Source organism: Corvus kubaryi, unplaced genomic scaffold, assembly GCF_017639235.1.
Source record: "Corvus kubaryi isolate FWS band 111438036 unplaced genomic scaffold, C.kubaryi_AGA036_p1.0 37334, whole genome shotgun sequence".
Lineage (NCBI taxonomy): Eukaryota > Metazoa > Chordata > Aves > Passeriformes > Corvidae > Corvus > Corvus kubaryi.
Genome location: NW_024581108.1, coordinates 23,258,051 through 23,274,711, shown reverse-complemented (window position 1 = coordinate 23,274,711; position 16,661 = coordinate 23,258,051). Strand labels below are relative to the sequence as shown.

The window sequence follows — 16,661 nt, the reverse complement described above, 5'->3', positions numbered from 1 at the left end:
TGCTTTTTGCTGTCCAAAGCCTGTAACTCTTGTCAGAGATTGCAATCTCGTGCTCCCAGAGCTGTGCCCTTGAAAATCAAGTCTCCTGTTGGATGAGGCTGCACAGACTCGGAGTAGTAGAAATAAGGCTATTCTCAAAATTAGTTATTGTAACCACATTGTTCCCCGGGACCGTAATTGGCATGGTGCTGTAGCTGCTTTCTGCTATTTGCTTACCCCAGGAGGACAGAGAGCTCAGAGTTGCATCTCCCTCTCCCAATAATATCCTGTTTTGTGCTGCTGCTTCTGCTTTGCCATGGATCTGCCAAGTGCTGCAGGTGCCGAAAAACAAAGGTGAAAGCACCCATATGCTGCTTTCGGATCACAAAACCGACTCACAGAATCGAAAGCCCAAAAGGACCTGTGTTTTTTTTCTCCTAGGGAAACCTAAGAGGGAATCCACAGAGTTACATCCAAGTGCCAAGGCCGATGAAAGGATTTATTGTGAATGTCTTTTACAAGATTCCTTCCTTGTTGGAGATAGTTCCTTTGGGATTCCCCTTCATGATATTGCTAATCCCATCTATTCAAAATTTATGATGCACGTTCTCTAGAATACCAAGATGACTTTTAAAACACAGTGTAGACAGGGTGCTTTGCTAGTTTTACAGTAATTTTCTTTTTCAGATTTCAGAACTCAGGCCTTTGCCGTGCTCACAGGCTTCCTTCTGCAAACACAGAGCTGGAAACTCACTTTAATTTGTATGTGATACTGTGTTCAGTGCAAATATTTACCAATATTCCTTACAGATCTGGGATCTGGTTTTTGCCTGGAATCAGTCAAGCCAAGTCTCGTGATTGGATGGTAAAAGTAATTTTGTGTAAAAAGTGTGTGCGTGCAATTGTGTCTGCATTCACACCTGTGGGGTTTTTTCTGACTGTTTCTTCAGTCACTGGTTTAGGAATTAAAATTTCTTTGAAAATATTTTTGTCTTCCCACACACACAAAAAAACCCAACTGCAAATACAATTTCTCTCAGGTTTTAAAATCTTTTTAGTCATCTTTCTCTGTGTTTGTGACCTCCAAGCACTAGGAAAGTTACTCTGCGGTTCCCTGCTGTGTACAGGTAGGAAAAGAGACAAGAGTGGGGCTTAGCTGCCCAAAACATCCTGTCCTGAGAATAAATAGCTTTAGTACATACGTGCCAGTTTCCTGGTCTCTGACTTCCTTGCTATTTACAGTGATAATATAGATGGGTCTTTCAAACATGTACCTGAATGAGGCAATAATAACAGGCCGGTAAAAGACAAGGCAATACTTTAACTCCAGTGAAAATCCCATACTGGGGGCTTTTGTTTTAAAATGCCATATTATGTTTTTCCCTGGAAAAGTTTAATTCAATTTGGTGCAATTAAGAAAAAATTCCAAGCAACGTATAAGTTACACAATGCCTTCTTTACATCAGATCAATGAAAAACAATCTTTGACAAGGTTGCCTTCAAAACACTACAGATGTACTTAGAAACCAGCATTTTTTCTCTGTTCTATTTGCAGGCTCCTTAAATGAAAAACACTTTATGGAATAGGGTCTCATTTTAGCTTGAAAATACAGATTTCTATCTTGTGTCTGAATCTCCGTGGTGCCTCCTGAGCACAGCAAGGACTAGTTCAGAGGACAGATCCAAACCAGCATTTTAGAAATATAAACCCAATCCTTCTGAGAAATAATCCATTCAATCCCTGAGAGTATCAGAAAAGACAGAAAAGTGATAGCAACAATAATAAAAGCAAGAGCTGCTGTTATTAGTAGAGGACTGATACAAAGTGCACGTTTAAATGAAGCTCATTTAAACATGCTCTGGTTTAATTAGATTTAGTTTAACCACCTAAAAAAATCCCAGCAGAACTTGTGGCGGGGCTTGGGCTGCTGCTCCCTGCTGTGAGCCCACCTGTTTCTGCCAGCCTCGCTGCCCTGGCACTCGGAAAATCCCGGGGCTGGCTCTGCAGGCTGGGGCAGGTCGCAGGGACAGGCTTCCAGACTGCCTTGATGCGATGTTTGAGGGGGAAAAAGTTCTTTTGAGTTAAAAAATAGCTTTGCCCATGATTTACCATGCTGAGAAAGCAGAGGAGCAAATGCTGCTAAGCATCTAACTTTAAAAGATGGGAAGAGACATGTAATTTTAAGTAGTTTTTTACACTCTGCAAAAATAGTAAAAACAACACTGTTTTAAGATAAACCTTCTCCCCAGTATAATAATCATGTGTGTGTATATATATATATATATATATATATGAAATCATATATGTATATATCTATTCAATAAAACCCAAACCACACACAGAGATACAGCATATATTGGGAACAGTGTCTGTCCAGCTTTTGGCTGCGTATTTGAATGCAGGAAAGCTCTTCCCTGTGGAACAGTTTCCTTCCCAGGGAGTGCCCAGAGCCTGACCCGAATCCTGAGGAAGCAGCAGGAAGCACCTTTGGTAGCACAGAGCGGGCAGGCAGGAGGCTCCCGTGAGCCACAGGCAGGGAACAACAGGGGCTATTTCTACATAAACAAGCCCAGGATCAGCTGAAGTTGCTGTTCACTGGCAAATGAAAATAAAGAGACAATTCAGAATCAAAGGTGAGTCAAACAAAAAATATGTCCAATAAGAGGAGGCAGCCCAGACAATCAGTCAGATGCCAAAACATGTGACAGACCCAGAGGCAACTCCAAAACAACCAAACCAACTGCCTGTGAAGTCTGCCAAGGAGCCAGATGCTCCTGCTTAAAAATATCTTCCGCTGCCTTGGCATCTGCATTTTCTGCCTGCCGTCAAAAGAGGAGGGAGGGGAAAATGGGAGAGCAGAGCGGGAGTAGGGGTGGGGGGCAGCAACTAATAATATTTTTGCCATTTTCATTCTAAGTACTTCTGATTATTCATTTGCAGTTTGTCATCATGTCACCGGAGAGCAAAACAAAACCCCAGCCTGGCATAGGCTGGGAAGGGAAAAACAGGCAAAGCCCTCTATTGCAGAATGGAAAAAATGAGGGGAAAGATCCAGTAATTCCACTTTGCTGTGAGTGGCACATTCCTGTTAAGGTGATAAAAAGCTGAAACTGCTGGAGTTGGCAGTTCACCACCTGGGAAAGCACCAGTGTGCCCGCACCCAGATGGAGCTGGGGACAGGGTGCTGCAGCCTGCACACATCCAGGGTGTCCCTGAGGTGCCCCGCGCTGTGTGGTGGGGACGAATAGGAAGTAAGTTGTACTGAATCAAAATATTGCTGCTATTAACCACAGCAGCACGTTTGGGGTCACAGAGGCTGTAGGTGTTCAACAGGGGCTTAAAACACACTTCATATAAACTTAATGAATGAAGATACAAATTTCTGTTACTGTAGTTGTTGATTAAAACTGTTAAGTAAAATACATGTATTTAAAAAGTAGATTATTCAATAGGCAAAAGTCAAAGTAAAGCACAGTCAAAAGGAGAGAATTTGTGCAGTTACTGGAAGAACTGTTATGCAAAAAGTATTACCATGTTTCACTTGTGTTGAAGGGCTTCCCCTCTTCTATGAAAAAGTTTTCAAAGGTGAGAACACCCTTCAGAAATTAAATTACAAACCAATTTTGGTTGTGTTTCTTGATTCCTTGAGCAGGAATCAGGAATCCTGCATGTGGTCTGTCCCTCTGTCACTGAAATGATCAAAGCAATAAATGTCTGTGCTTCGAGGTGCCAGATGTGTCCCTCACTGCTCCATCCCAAGCAGAGCTGTGCTCCCAAAGGCAGAACTGTTGGAGCAGCGGGTTCTGAACAAGACCAGGAATACAATACTCTGTTGGAGGGTGGCTTTACCTGAAAAGAGTGTTTGTTTTTGTGAGATAGAAATCAGAACATTATCTTTCTTCTGGGCTGCCTGGGTTGGGTTCTGAGTCAGGAGGGTTTGGGACACCAGTGCGTTGGGCACTGCCTTGTATCGACACAGTTCAAAGCCAGAAACCTGGTATTAAATGAGCGCCGTATCAGAGACCATCACAGCCTTTTAGAAAGCAAACAGCACTGGAGGTCAGACCGGGCACGGCCGGGATAAAATTGCACCCCATAAAAGTCTCAGAAAGAGCAGAGAGATTCCTTTGTGATGTTTGACTCATTTTCCCACTCGGATGCGTGGCGAGGCTCGGCGGTGTTTGTTTCAGGGCAAAGTTTCGCGCCGGCTGGTCGCCGGCAGAGAGGGTGAGCTCTGGGCTCGCAGCTTCTCTCGCAATCCCTCGAGCAATCTGGCAGCCGTGGGGCTGCCACCACCTTCTCTGCACTGAAAGGTTCAGCTCCAAAAATCTGCGCTACACCTTGTAGCCTAAATTTTGCATACAGAACCCATTTGCAGGGAAATGCAATCGCAGTAAATAAATAAGTAACGGGAGCCAAACCGGCAGCGTGGTGAATCGGCGGAAGAATTTCAAAGAAATTGAAAGAACTTGCGGTGACGAACGTTTCGTGCGAGTCTGGTACTGAGATTGTAAGAATTTTGCATGTCTACATCAACTGACTGATAGCAAAGGAGTTTCTAGTCCCCCTCATGGCACACACAAATGTCTGTTAAAGACATAAATATTTAAAAACAACAGCTAGACTAAGAGGGTTAGCTTTCATTTCATCTAATTTGGCAAGCATTAGCTACACCCACCAGAAATCATTTTATTTTGTGTAATTTAATAGCAGATCTATTGTAGCATCGCAGTTTCTGACATGCCGAAACAAATCAATGTGGCCTTTTTTTAAAGTTGAGAATTAATACAAGGCTGTATTTCAAATGTTAGATGGAAATCAATAAAGATGAAAACCTTTCTGTGTTATTCACTTATTTTCATCCTCTGCTGTAAAGTTTATTTGCCTTCCTGCATGCAATACAGAGACTTTGATCCTTGTTCAAATATCTCTGATTTTTTACATCCCTCATGTTTGATCTGGTTGTCAGGTGAGAGTTATTGGCAGAACTTGTTAGAATTACACCTGCCAATAGCAGCATACATGGTAGCAGCATGAAATAATATAAACTGTACTGTGCATGCCCTTTGGAGTCTTACACAGCAAAATAATATTCCCACAGAAATCAATCTGAGATTTTAATTTATTAAACCTTCTCTCTCTTCCTCCCCACCTTAAAGGGATAGATGGTGATACAGAGGGAGAAGCGAGATAACATCAAGTAAAGCAGGTTTCGAATAGTCACAGATGACCTTCGCTATATTCGTTTTGCAGTTTTGAGTGGATTAGAGGAAACTAATGATGGCTTTAAAATGAGCTTTTGGATAAAGCTTGGGAAACTAATCATTACAAATCCACTACTTAAGAGAACAATTCTGTGTAGCACACTGCAGCTTTAAAACATACATGTCTTGTTTTCTTTCCTCCTCTCAACAAGCTTATTTTGCTTTCACTTATTCCAGTCTTCTTATAGGAGCCCAGTGACTGTTTTCATTTTCTGCCATGCCTTTAAATTTAAGGGAGCCTATTTTTTTTGCCTGGTGTTGTCCTTACAGTGCCTTTTGCATTTAGTTTAGGACTCATAGAGTTAACAGACTGGGAGAGAGAGAGAGAGAGAGGAAAAAAACCCAACCACTTGCATTAAGCCTGAAGCCTGTCACCTTTTCTTGGCAATTACACTGCTAATGGCTGGGTCCCAAGCAAAGTGGCAAAGAATATCTCTTCTCACGTTCCCAACTCACAGTGCATTCCCAAATACCAGATGGTGTTTTTGGAATCCGTTTCACTATGTTTGATATGACAATACTTTTGTATAATGTTAAATTATATATAACTATTTCAAATAGCTGATACCAGAACAAGGCTAGAAAAGGAATATTAGATGCAAGGAGAAAGAGAGAAACTGAAGACTGAGGGTTTTCGTCTCCTCCTGTTGTATCTCGTGTCTCTCAGATTTTTGTGTAATTTGAACAAAAGAGGAAATAAAAGTGGTCCAACAGACTAGCTCTCACAGTGGTACTATACAGAAATGGTGTTGCTTCCTCCCCAGAATTTGGTGTACATCTTAGGCTGCCTGCCAGCTCTACAGGAGGCAAGTGCAAGATCATAAATAGTGCAGAGAAAGCAGGAAAAAAGAAAAGGGGGAAAAAAACTCAGTCACGAGTAAAAAAGTCCCACCATTTTCCTTGCAGATTTTTCCTTGAAATCCTAAGAAAAACAAGTGCCAGAAAGTTCAGGAGAGGTAAACTGGTACATCTCCATTAACCTCAGGGGAGCTGTGCCAGCTGACAGGGGCATTTGGCTCAAGATATTTAAGTTGAAATAACTTGGATCTATGGAGCAAGTCATCGATACATCCTACTGAAGGCGAATCCAATCTCGCTTGCCCAAATTAGTGATTCCAGTTTTATATTAACACTGATGGGCTTACAGGAGTTGGAAAATACCCATTGGAATCAGGCCTGCAGATTTAGTTGCAATGCAATTCATCATGCCTGGACAGAAGAAGAGAAGTAGCTCAGCCATTCCTCAGGAGACAGCCAGGACCTCAGCTTTAGGGGGGACAAAGGTTTTCCTTTTGTTGGCTCCACTACAAAAAATTTCTTAAGAACAGGAAGAAAATGTACTACCGAGGAAAAAAGTATTCAGGATATTCAGTGTCCCGCCGGTCTGACAGTGATGCTATTTCCATTATCAGAATCCCTTCCTTTAAACACTGATTAGTTTTATGATTTCTAAACTGAAATTGTTTATTCTAATGTACCCGGGAACCTTTTTTTTCCATCCCCGTTTCTGCTCAAGGCACATTTTAACAACCAGCAAGCTTTCAGGATAAACGCTTACCAACAAAAGCACCCCCCGAGCCTAACTACAACATGAATATTGAAGCTATAAGGACACAACTTCACAAGTAATTTGTCTAGTTGAGTCAGTTTTGTTTCTGCATATGCCAGAAACCTGTCCAAGTGAAGGTTTCATTCATATGTCTACACACAAACAACTTACCACATAAGTACTTACTTTTTACACAACAAAATACTGATTTTTCCCTCTTGATTACTCACACTGCCAGCATACAGTAAAGATTATCAACCCCTCAAAGGATCATACAGATCCGGTGACTACTACATAATTAACAATAACTTGTAGTAATGCAATTTAAGAGTCTTTTTAATGGGCATAGATGGCAGAATGTATAGCCCATCTTTCTTTGTCATCCTAGAAAAGGGGCCCCATGCGGAGCTGCTGGTTGCTGAGTGATGCTTTGTAGTCTGTACCAGACAGTTGCACAGTACCAGCTGCATTGGCAGGTAGCCGAAGTGCAAAGAGATAGCTGCCAAGCTATGCTATACAAAGGCAGCAGTGCCAGAGAGAAAGGGACCTTTGCATGAAGTCACCTTTGACCCTGAAGCCAGCATGGATCCCATATTCATCAATTCCAGACAATTGCATCTTTCATTCCACCACAAACTATGATTAGAAAGGGCCCGTTTGTGATAGTGATTGTTAGTTTACAGTTCCCAGAGATTGGATTATTTAATCTTTAGTTCTGTTGGCAGCAATATTTTCCCTAACCTTTGGTAGTGGTGTGCCAGTGATAATCTAACATATGTATATAGGGAGATACACACACACATACACACAGGCACCTCCCTTCCCCATCAAAACTGGGTGAAGAGAGAGGAATGCACAGAAAAACCACAGCTCACAAAATTCACTTTGTTTGGCAATCACTGTGCTAATGTACATTTTGAGAATTCAGCCTTGAAAGTGCGGAACACTCTGCGTGCAGCAGCATCTCAACTTCTGCCCACAGACCCGACTTTCCTGCAGTTCTTTCTGCTTGATGGGAAAGCTTTTGCTTTAGAGTTTTCAGATTATCAAAGGCATTGCTTTTGCTTTCAACTGCAGATTAATTTTTTTTTAAAAATCTATAAATATTGACTTCTTGTAGCACATGAAAAAAGAAGTACTTAAACATTTTTAAATGGACTCATGAGAAAACCACCAATGACAAACAAACCCACTATCTCAGGGGAGTGGGGGGAGACAGTGCACGGAATAAAAGCAGCAGGGAAGCGTCTAGGCCTGGTTCCTTCCTCTGCTCTCCTGTGTGTTCCAGCTTTGATATTGTGAGTCCTATTGAAATCCGTGACAGAGCTCACAAGGTGCATGTGCCTGTCAGCACTTGGATCTCAGTAAATGGGTCTTCAACAGTGAACTGCCCCCTATATCCCTCCCAAATCTCACCTAGCACTTCCTCAAGCAATAAAACAAATTACACAATCAACATGTAGGTAAAGAGCATAAGGTGCCTGAGAATATAACTCTTAACAACAATGTTCCATAGTGTTATCAGAAAAAAGGGTAAAAATGCCACCAAAATCAAGTGAAGAACTAATGTTTGCAATTGGAAATGGAGAGAAAAGGGAAGGGGGGAAAAAAAAAAGTGAGTCTATAAAACTTTCATGAAAATCTTTTTTTGATCTGCTCCTTTGGTCTGATCTCAGAGGTGTTGGCCAAAGGAAAAAAATCCTTCTACCTGAAGGCTGGCCGTATTGTGCTGCACCTGACTTCTGGCTCACATGCGAGACCGTCTGTTCTTTATTTTCACTCTGTATGAAGCTAATGGAATTTGCAGTTGATTAACCTCAAATCTGGAGTAATGATCCAGCCTGGGACTGCAGCTGGCAATGCTGGGGCTATTTGTACTTCTTAACTGAGTAAGACAGCAACAAGTGTAGTGGCACAGAGGTAAAGATCCCAGGTAGATGGGTGAGTGTCAGGGGTGCGATAAAAGGAGGTGAGAACATGACCTGAGAGTGCAGACACTGTCCCCACTCCCCATGAAGAGGCTGGAACACCAACTCTTAGAAAAATTAATCACGAGATAATACAATAAGAAGTATATGGCAACAATTATTCAATTTTATTCTACAGAGGACACTCAGACCACAAGATTTACCCTTCCTGCATAATGAATCCATGTATTAGTAAAAGGTCAACTGTTGAGGAACAGCTTCTTTAGAAAAATTAGGAGCAGAGGATCCTAAAACTTCTCTACAACTTCTGTTTGTGTGAGGGAAAGCAAAGTCTTTGTTAGATTGGCACCTCAAAATAAAATTCAGAGAATTACACTGTATTATTTGTGTCTATTTATTTGTGCCAATTAATGATTCTGTCTGAAATATGAAAAATAGCAGCTGAATTGCTGCCGATAAACACCACCAGAAAAGAATTCAAGCATTTTTTTTTTTTTCCCTAATAAGTGAATTTCTGTTTTCTCCTTCACAATTGTTCAAAGCTTCAATGAACAGAGCTACACAAACGTGCACCAAACCTCGGAACTAATTTAGTTTAGCAAGTGCTTCACACATCTTCGTTTACTGAACAATGTTACTTTCAAATCACGACAACATTCTTCCTTCCTCGCCTCATGACTAATACAGTGTTATTCAAGCTGCTCCTCTTCAGACACTTTAGATCTTTACAAATCTTTTCCCCAGCTTTAGCACCTGATTTCTAATTAAAATTAAACTGAGAAAGTTCCTTCCACTGATGCAAATCCTGCAACCCCAGGCCAGTAACAGGCATTACACTATTTTCCTTCCGTGGTTTTGTTTGGAAGAAGAACTTCTACAAAGAGATGGGTAAAATGAGCTGAGATGAGCTGTGCTTGGTCCTGAGCTCTTACACTGCTCGTTGGATAAATGTCTTAATGTGATCTAGTGAAAACAATTTTTCACTCTGAGGAAGATCATTCTTCCCATCCTATACAAGTCTTGTCAAATTAATGACTACCAGTGGACTTTCCTAACACTGCATTACTGTCTGTATTTTATTTATATATCGTGCATGTAAATATACATGTGCACACGCACACACACACGCACTGTGTGTACTATATGTCAACAACTAATCAAAAATTGTTTGCCCACAAGCATATGTGAAAAATTCATCTAAATAATTGTACATTTAATTTTTAATGAAATCCCAGTAATCCACACAATTTACCAAAATCCTACTTAATATGAAACAGTGGCATGCACAGAGATGCCCGAGTCTTACACAGTGTGAGCATTTGTACCACTTCAGGCATCCTCAGTCAAGATTTATTAAAATATTATCTTGATTTGGAGATCACTGCTTTTACTTGTGTGCAGAGTGAAGAAGCATATGCTATATGAGTAACCCATAGTGTTTGGCTTAAAGGCAAAATAAAAGTCAGCAATAAATAAACAGCAAAAAACAGACTGCTGGGAGATTGAAAGACTCAGTCTTTACTGTCTTTAGTTCCCTAATTCTGCAAACCCTTATTTTCACGAGTAACTTTAATTAAAAAAAAGCAAGTACTGCAATTATATCAGCTACAGATAATTTTGAAAACCCATTAATTATCATCTAACGCCCTTTCTGAGGTGAGTTTTCTTATTCTGCTCCATACAAGGGAAGGATGAGACACAAAGAAATTCAAGTGATAGTTTTGGCAGACATGTACAGAAACCAAGGGAAACACATTGCACATCTGCTTGTAAGAGCACACATTTAAGAAGGCACCTGCATTTTGCAGGTGCAAACACCTACAGCATACAAACAATTCCACACCAAGTTCATGCACACCTGTCCCAGAGTGTGCACCCAGAAAACTCGTTAGAACAAAAGAACCTGCAGCCATACATGGGAGTGCAGGTGTTTGATTTTTTCAATCCAGAGTACATGAACAGATGTTTGCATCACATTGAAGTTGTCACCATCCTCAAAACTCTGCAGCTCTGTTCTTCCACCCTTATCAGTCTGTATTTCTCATGTTCCAGAAAGCCTTGTCTCACACTGCTTTTCAGGGTACATGTGTTTTGTCTCCAGCGCCTTATCCTGTTGCAAGAAAAAATAGAAGTCCCCAGCCCATCTATCTCTGTGTTTTTAGGCAGATAATAACTCACTTTTTGTCTAGATACAACATTTTTTTCACTAGGGTTTTGTGCTCTTCCCAGTCTCTCTGCATTTCACTATTGCAAAGGTCTTGGGGTTTATGAAGTACCAGTTCCGTGATCAAGAAGTAGATTCAAAAACTGAGGCAAGTAAGAGAAAGGTAGACTGCACCGTTCAGAGATGGGAACAGCTGGTTCCAGAAGGGAGAGGTTAAGGTGCTATGGAACCACACTTTGTCAAGTTACAAGTGGGAGACACCAGGATGCAGGGGTGTGGGACATGATCAGTGGAGCATGAGGCTTTTCTGAATCCCTGTGCCACAGGGGCACAATGTCAGCCTGGTTTTCACATTTTTTTCCCCCTTGTTTTCCTTTTCTCAGTTATCACCAGGTAGAGTTTGCAGCAAAGTTCCCTAAAACATTCTCTGAAATTCTGGAAGTGAGCAGATGCAATCAGAAATGCTTGCACCGCTGGTCATGGGGGACATCTCGTGGAGCTGGCACAGAGCCTTGCTTTGTTCAGCCACTGCTGCTGTCCTGTGGCTCTTTGGCTTCCTGCTGTGGAGTTACCTCAGTGCAGAAGAGTTTGGGCCAAAGAGGAGCTGCTCTGCAATTCAAACCCTACCCCTGCATCTGAAGAGAGGAAAATAAACCACAAAGTTGTCTGTGCAGTGGTCCAGTTACTGGAGGACCAGAGCAGTTGGGAGTCCATATATTACTGAATGGCATTTTAAGTAATGAAAAAAAACTTCAAGGAGTGAGTGGAGAAAGAGAAAAAATCCCATCCTGTGGTTCACTTCCTCTGCTCAGGTGTGATCTCTTGGCCACTGCTCTTCCTAAAGCCAGGAAACATTCTCAGATCAGTCTGCCCTCCCTCCAGTCTCCTTTACAGCGCTGGTACTGAGCACCCACTCTTTGATCCATCCTTTCCCTTCTGTTCTTTACACTTTCAGGTCTTGACACAAACTTACGTTAGAAATTACCAAAAGTCACTGCTTGCCAGAAGCCAAGCCTTCACCGAGGGTTTCCCACCATTATAAGCCTCTGTCCTCCTCCTACATGCCCTCATACTTCCCGGCAAGGTATTTCTCCCATTTGTCTGTGGAAAACTTAGAAAACTTCATTAAGAACAAAAAGAAAGGGTGCCCATAGAAAAATAACAAATTTCAACAAACCTACATATCTCCATAATGAAAAAGTTGCACCTTGTAAAATCAGGTGAGACAGTTATAATTTGTAAAAGAAGTTACTATTTTCTTCAAAATTTTTTGAGAATTATTCATTGATTTTTGAACAAGAGGGAAGCCCTTGTAAGTATTAAATAGTGCCTTATGATAATTTTCTTCCATGCACATGGCAGAGAGCTGATTTCCTTCAGAAACCAAGGTAAAAGGAGAGGAAGCAACAAGTCCTAATTTGTCTAAACTGTAAGTCCTCATTAGCAGCAGATCATGAATAAAGTTGACTTCTACTTGTGTTTCCTTATAATCCTTGAAAACTCATCCTGTTTGTGCTCTTATAAAACCCTAGTGATTCACCTTTCAGTCACTGCCCTAAATAACCCATTTAACACATTCTTCTTAACCTACTCTTTCAAATAAAATCACAAAAGAAAATTTCTGGTAAAAAAAACCCCGGCAAAGAGAAGTGCACACGCACGTTGTCTCTATTTGTTCCTGAAAGTAAGTATAAATATTGACTGAATGATCAAATGAAACAGATTTTTTCTTTTCTTACTGAACACAAAAGGTTAACTTGGGTCACTTTGGAATACTCTTTATATTCCCTTGACATAAACCAATAAGACATGCTCTACTTTACATTTTCTTTACCAGTGTATTTCCATGCCGAATCAGGTCCAGACTAATTGAATTCTGGATTTAAAAAACATATATGGAAAAACTCCCCTCTAATTTACTCACAGACTCTCTCAGTTATGGAAATACCCTGTCAGTGACCATGTATGCCCTGTGTCTTTTGAGTTAGCCGTGTTTAAAGCAGAAAGGCCTATTTGAGAGCACTGTTTGTGCTCTTAATTTCCACACTGCTCCTATTGACAATCTCAATCCGTGTGCGACTCCAATTGGGTTGTGAAATTAATATGGCTGTTTGCGTACATCAAGGGCAACCTGCACTCCTTTGAAAGCAAGGGCATTGCAATTATGGGTAGTAAGAGCCTACAAGCTTATAGTGCCATCTGTACTATCCAACACTTCCACCCATCCCTACTTGTATTGCTAACTTTGCGTTTCACAGCCTCTGAAAAAAAAAACAAACCACCAAAGAACAACAGATACGCTTATACAGGCAAAATATTTTGAATCTCACTCCACTAGTCAACACATCTATTTAATCTGTTCTAATGATTTTTATCTTACTGAGAATTACTCTTCATTAATCTCCTCTACGGAAAATAGATCCAGAGATCTCCATTGCAGTGAATGTAAGGGCTAAAACCTTTGTGTAAAAGAGCTATTGCAGGTTTGTGCAGCACCTGATCCTCACTCAGCCTGGCTTCTCCTGCTCCAAGATCAGTTGAATTTCTTGGGAGTATGTCAGGGCCTCTGCTTTTTGTGGGTGGATGAAGTATGAGCGTATTCCATGTGCTAAGTGTTTGTTTGAACATGTACAAAGAGTTCGAGCACCTGAAATGAGCTCTGTAATTATTACCTGCAGCACTTGTGCAAGAGGTTCCTAGTGACACTTAGGGAAAAAACAAAGATAATATCAGTCCATGCTGTTATGAACCAGAATATTTTTCTTCAAATATCAATGAAGAAACAACTCTATTCATCCTGAAATAATCTTTAAATATTAGTCAGTGTGAGTGACCACACCTGAGGGAGCGGGATGTTTCAAGCAGCACAGTGAGATTTTTTTCACTCTGGGATTAAAGCATGGGAACCTTTTAATAAACCAAGAACATTACCTTTTTCCTCTCATATGAAGTTAAGGAAAGCAAATATCTATTTCCTTATTTGTAAAAAGTTTCAGATTGTTTGTACAGAAACTAGTGGGACTTTTGCAGCAAAAAGTTTCAGAATATTCTTTTATTTTCATCTTTGTTTCCAATTACTCCGAGTATTAGTGGGGAACTTGCCAAATGTTTGAAGGCCAGACTGCCAGAAACCATCGCAAGCATCCCAGTTCATTTAAAGATCCACTCCTGGTGTTTAAACTGGAGTACATGATTAGTCTGGCAGCCCCCGGGTTCAGATCGGTACACCTTTCAAGTAGCGTCTATCCTTTCTGGTTTTCAACACAGTTTTGAGACTTTCAGATCTCAGTCCAGTGTGTAAAATTAAATGATGGTGAGTGGTAGCACAGAGACACCTCAGGTACAGCACGGACTGAGCTTGCAACTTCTCCTGTTCATCCTTCACAACACAGACCCTCCAGATCATGCTATTACTGGCTTTTCCAACTCTCACAATGATTTCATAACCAGGGGCATGATGAGCTGTGGAAATAAGACATGGGGATCACCAGCAAGAATGAGCTGGCCCTTAAGGGGACAAAGCCGTGCCCTTCCTCGCTCTCCACCTGGTGACACAGCTACCTACACAACGTGCTCCTCCCGGCAAACACTGAGTGAGGACGTCACGTCTCCGGCTCCTGGCTCAGTGGGCACCACTGGGAGCCCAGACAAGGTTTTTTGGATAAACAGGCTTTTCTCTCCAGCCTTTCCTCAGACCGTCCCACAGCTACAGCGTCATGTCACAACAGATGTGAAAGTTTCTGAGGGGAAGAGGGTTGAACAAGGGTTAACATGGCGCATTCTCCTCTTACTAAAACGATGTCATTTCCCTCCCCCTCCCCGAAAGTATCTGTTGCTTGGTTGTTTACATACTGAATTTAAAATCTATGGTATAGACCTGCATGACTTAAAATTGAATGAATTCTCATACCTGAAGACATTTGTGCAAATTTAATTTAAACTTCCAGTGCTTCAGTGTTGTTAAAAAGTATTGGGTTTTACCTGCAAACAACCCATTTTCCCAATTTTCTGTACTTTCTCCAGGAAAATAAAGACTAAGAAAACAGAAGTACTGATACACTGTAGAAATTGTCCCAATGAGTTTATAACCCAGTGTGAGTTACACAGTACTGATAAGTAAAGGAAGTTCAACCAGACAGTTTAATCCTCCAATTTCCTGTCTTCTAATCAGCCACTGACTCCTCTGGCTTTAAATTAGAAACATTCATGGCAATATTCAGGACAGGTGAAGGAAAGAGAGTAGAAAACAACTAGGACAAATACTTGTAAGCAAGAGGAGGCCATATATAGAAAATGAAGACGATATAAAGTATGTATAATGATGCACTGAAGTGTTTAAGCTATACAGAGAATTTAGCAACTCTGACAGAGAAGGAATAATTTTATTAAAAATATTTATACAGCAGCTGAGCAACGTATGAACATACAAGAGTTACTGTATAAAACAAAGGAAATCCATGCTGCAGTGTTACACTGTTCACACTTTGTTATTTTTATAGGGGCAGGAGCAGGATAATTATTAATACATGTATGCCTTTTGATATACCATAAATCATAAGTAAGAAGCACAAATCAGCAAAGCCATGAATGGTTCAACAGCATGTAGGGATTACCATGATAAACTTGGACTGAGAGTGTGTACAGATACGCTCAGTGATTTAAACAAAAAATACTTTTGAGTATTTTGGCAGGGCCAATTAACTTTCCATATGATGAAATTAAATATTTATTAGATGCGCCATCATTTTTATTTTCATTTGGGATGAGATTTATAGTGAGGATTCTATTAATTCTTAATTGATGGAAATGCTAGCAACATTCTGACATTTTCATTTTTTTTTTTTAATTGCATGAATTACCTGAGCAATTCCAGCTATTCCTCTAAAAAAACAGAGCACAGGGGTGTGGAAGAAAAGTAGTCACTAAGAGCTTCAGTGAAAAAATGATGTTGAGTTAAAAACCTTTAAAGGAACTAAATGACCATTTTAAGTCTAGTCTGACTATTTTTAATAAATTCTGGTTTTACTCATGGCATCTACAGAAAATAAAGGCATTTACACCAAACTGTGAATCGAGAGTGGGATAGTAAAATTAGAAAATAATTATTTTGGAAATGACTGGAAGATCTGCTCTAACTGTCGTGTTCAATAAGAGCAGTTTGCTCATACAAGGATTCATTTGAAATGGCTTCTTATTTATTAATGAGGCTTTTTTTCCCCTTCAGATGTTCCACAAAGAGAACAGTTTGGGGGTTTGAAACTGTTTGGACATAACAGTTTGGAGATAACTCAAATTATGGGTCCAGATTGGCTCTCAGTTACTCAGGTGAGCAAACCTGGAGTCGCTCTGCTCCTCCCAACACAGCGACTCCAGGCTGGTGGCAGCATAAACCTTGAGCAGAATTTGGCCCAATTTGGGGTCTTGAGTTTTGTTTTGCCATGGAGGATTTTCCTCCAGCATATACCTTTGCTACACATCTATTTCAATAACCCCGTGCAAAGGAATTTTGCAGACAATCCCTTATTAAACATATTATAATCACATCATACTGGCTTGCTAGAGCAAATAATTTAAAAAAAATAATCAGCTTGAAATAAATGTTTATAAAAGTAGCACAGCTGCACATATTTGTTACAAATGCAAGACAGAAAACTGAAACTTTTCTATGACTAACCCTTTAGTGTCTCTATGACAGCACCAAATTTGAATTGAAAGTGCCAATGATAACAAAATAATGATAATTTTTCCAACAAATGCATGTCATATCTTCAGGCTC

The 16,661-nt window shown here is 40.5% G+C and overlaps 1 protein-coding gene across 15 annotated transcripts in view; it reads right to left on the bottom strand.

Moving 5' to 3' along the window:
• Positions 1 to 16,661, bottom strand: part of NFIA (nuclear factor I A) — a 344,509-nt gene that overhangs the window by 324,094 nt on the left and 3,754 nt on the right. The gene's annotated exons all lie outside the window — the stretch shown is intronic.